This window comes from Chrysochloris asiatica, unplaced genomic scaffold (genome assembly GCF_000296735.1).
Source record: "Chrysochloris asiatica unplaced genomic scaffold, ChrAsi1.0 scaffold00248, whole genome shotgun sequence".
Classification (NCBI taxonomy): Eukaryota; Metazoa; Chordata; class Mammalia; order Afrosoricida; family Chrysochloridae; genus Chrysochloris; species Chrysochloris asiatica.
Window position 1 is genome coordinate 2,206,724 of NW_006408766.1, and position 3,862 is coordinate 2,210,585.

Below are 3,862 nucleotides of genomic sequence, written 5' to 3' on the forward strand. Positions count from 1 at the left end.
ATAAGATTTCTGATGGCTGCTCAAAAACTTTTAAGGTCCCAGCTGCTAATAAGTAAATCATACTTTTTGAGAACTATGTTATACCAAATTGACTGAGTCATCCTAGTTCCCACATATTTGCATTCACACATCGCTATATTAATTCTACTCTATCCCTTAAATTCACTGTGATTTAGAATTGATTTGACTGCAGTGAGTTTGGTTTGTTTTTCTATGAGTTTTTCTTTCTGTTCTCATCTATGTACATACCTGAACCTAAGTATATGTTATATAGTATGCTTATACCCATCTATCCTGAGATCTGGTGTTGCACTTTAGGATATGTACTCGACCGCAAGGTATGTTTGAACTGCAAGGACAATGATTCAGACTCACCAACCCTATTCGCTATGAGTCAGAACCGACTCGCTGGCACTTAGCAACAACAAAAATCCATTTATATGTGTTCAAACATTCATTTTACCATTGGTTGTATCATTCTCATTTTATCTGTTTCCATTTTTTCCATCAAGAAAAGCATAAGTAGGGAGATAAGGCTGGCGTCCCCAGAGCCTTTGGCCAACAGCGGCCGCCAGGGGGCTGCGTGGATGCCAGCGTTTCCAGCTGGGGCATCACTGTGGGCCGTGACCCGGAAATGGTGCTACTGGCTGACTACCTCCTGAAACTGCTACCTTCGGACAAGCAGATCGAGACGGGACCCTTCCTGGAGGCAGTGTCACATCTGCCACACTTTTTTGATTGCCTTGGGTCCCCAGTGTTTACTCCTATTAAGGCGGACATAAGTGGCAACATCATGAAAATCAAGGCCGTGTATGACACCAACTCCACCAAGTTCCGGACTTTACATAACATCCTGGAAGTGGAGAAAGAGATGTATGGAGCAGAGTGGCCTAAACTGGAGTTCTCACTAGCGCCGTTATGGCTGAAAAGAGGCCTCCGCTTCATCCAGTTCTTCCTCGAGATCATCTGAGAACCACCCCAATTTCATCCGTGTCAACGCCACCAAGGCCTATAAGATGGTTCTCAAGAAGTGCCACGGCTGGAACGTGCAAAAGATCTTCCAGGCAGCACTGTATGCAGGCCCCTGTAAGTCCGACTTCCAGAAAGCACTCTCCAAGCGGCAGTATGTGATGGAGCAGGAGTGCTTGAGAAGATCCGCCTCCTCCAGGTAAATTACATGGCCACCATTGACGTCATCTATGAGTTGTGTACCAAGACTAATGCTGAGCTCAACTGTATGGTGTAGGCGTGCGGGGTGGCAGAACCTGCGGGGCCCACGCCACACACTGACACCTGTAACCCCGAATCACTGTGAATCCTGTCCTCAAGCCGCCCAGGCCCACATCCCCACAAGCGACCCAGAGTCCTGGCTCTAAAACGTCTTTTTTTTTTTTTTTTTTTTGTCTATTCTACAAGAGCAATAAATAATGACCCCGTATTAGAAGAATTAGACTTTGAACTTCACAGCAGCATAGACTGACTTCATACCTTCATTTCAGTGTGGTAAAAACGATGAAGGTTTCTAATAAATTAAGTCCTAGGGATTTTTGGGTTTAGTTTGCAACCCCCCAACCTGGAGCCCAACGCAAGGGGAATTGTGTCAGACACGTTTACATTCAAAATACAGCCGGTGTCTGGATGTGTGCCAGACTATAAAAATGCAAGGGATTTGAAAGGCCATGAAGAGTTTGATTTGAAAAGATGCAGGGCTCTTATTGTGGGGTTTAAAAAGGAAAAGGCAGACTGGTATGTGTCTCATGTGGTTTGTACCACCTAACCTCCCAGCGCAGTTATTACCATCTTAGTCTTTCTGTCTCTTTTTCTAGACAATATTTTTATACCTGAAACCAGCGAGCAAGCCTTTGATGAATCCAGAGGTTTCTATTTGAAATCGATTAGACACACACACACACAAAACAACTACAAAGGATTATGTTTGCTTCTTTCTGCAGGGACCGATTTCCAAACTAAGAAACTATCCACCCTGTATAATCTTTCGAGAGGGATAGGACAAACCTTCCCACCACAGAGATCCAAGACAACACCTCGCTGCCTTAACTGTTTGTTTCTAGGACTAAAAAGAACTGTATTTTTCAAATTGTGGGGACAAACCAAGCAACCTCCAACTAATTGGGGTGTGTTTTAAAAAAATGAAGAAAAATTGGTGATTTTTATGCAAAACTAAATGATCTTTAATAAATAAATCAATTTTGGAATAAAAAAAAACAGAGGGAAAAGTATAAGTAATTAACAAAGCTCTGTGATATTAGAGTTTATTCTTTTCCTCCTTTCTCTCCTGATAGCTCAGTAATGAACACTGAACTGAGTATATATGAGGGCAAATGAAAAAGTAAAACTAAAAATGTGGAAAATACATTAAACTCAAATATCAAAATGTGAAGCTCCTGTTTCCTGGTATGTCTTTCTTCCAGGAATATATAAATCTTAAGCTGGTGTGTCCATCTCTTTAGCAATTCCCTAAACTACTCTGCACTTTTTAATTTATATCTCTCTTAATAGTGATGGTGGTGGTGATGGTGTGTCAGGGAGTCAGTTCCTGCATAAGGTTCTGAGGTTGTAAATCTTTGCAGAAGCAGAAAACATCATCTTTCTCCAATGGAAGTACTCATAGTTTTGAACTGCTGACATTCAGGTTAGCAGCTCAGCTCATAACCACTATACAACCAGAGCTCCTTCAGAAAATCATGTGGTGGTGGTGGTATGCTGGAATTGATTCCAACTCACAGTGATTCTGCATAGGGTTTTCAAAGCTGCAAATCTTTACGGGAGCCTCATCTTTCTCCCATGGAATGCCTGGTAGTGTCAAACTGCTGACCTTGAGATTAGCAGCCTGACTCATAACCACTACACTACCAGAAATTTTGTTGTTTTAGTTGTTATTTGAGTTTGGTGATCAAAATATATGTAAAGGGGAAAGATCAGAGTCTTAAAAATTTACTGATGAAAATTAAAAGCTACATCTTTGATACAGATTACACCTCATTATAAAGAAAGCAACAATCCTCATGACTGGACCAATAAGCCACATCATGATAAATGGTGAAAAGATTGAACTTTCCAAGAATTCTATTTTACTTAACTCTAAGGAGCTCTGGTAGCGTAGTAGTTACAAATCAGGCTGCGAACCACAGGGTCAGCAGTTCGAAACTACCAGTTGTTCCATGGGAGAAAGATGAGGCATTCTGCTCCCGTAAAGATTTACAGCCTCGGAAACCCTGTACAGGGTCTTTATGAGTTGGAACCGACTCCACGGCATATAACAACAACAACAAATGGTTAATACAGCAGCACTTTTGTGCAAAAATGTTTCACAATATCACTTTAAAGTGTTACAAATCAATGTTGTCACTTTGAAACCTAAAGTGCACTTGACCCTAGCCATTGCATTATCAATCACCTCATATGTATGAGAAAACTGGACATTGAATAAAGACAACTGAAGATAAATTGATGATTTTGAGTTACAATGTTGATGAAGAATTTTAAACATGCCAGGGAATGTCAGAAGAATTAACTAATTTTGTTGAAGAAGTACAAACAGAATGCTCTTTAGTAGTGAAGATAAGTGAGACTTTGCATACTCTACCTTGGACATGTTGAAGACTCGTCAAGATGGTGGATCGGGTAGATGTGCAGTGAGGAGCTCCATCAACAATAACATGAAATACTGGGCCAAGAAGGCTCAAGGGATGGTGTTGGAACTCTGAAACACAAATAAAGTTATGTTTGGAGGATCGGAGGGTTTACAGCTAGGGAATTACTAGGAGAATCCAGAAATCAATTGTTTTCTGGTTCAAGACACTCAGCTATTCCCAGAGCTGTCATCTTGGGAGAGAACATC

The 3,862-nt window shown here is 41.2% G+C and overlaps 1 pseudogene; it reads left to right on the top strand.

The window, feature by feature from the left end:
- Positions 1–634: 634 nt before the first annotated feature.
- On the top strand, positions 635–1,246 carry LOC102823160 (annotated as a pseudogene).
- Positions 1,247–3,862: the final 2,616 nt, after the last annotated feature.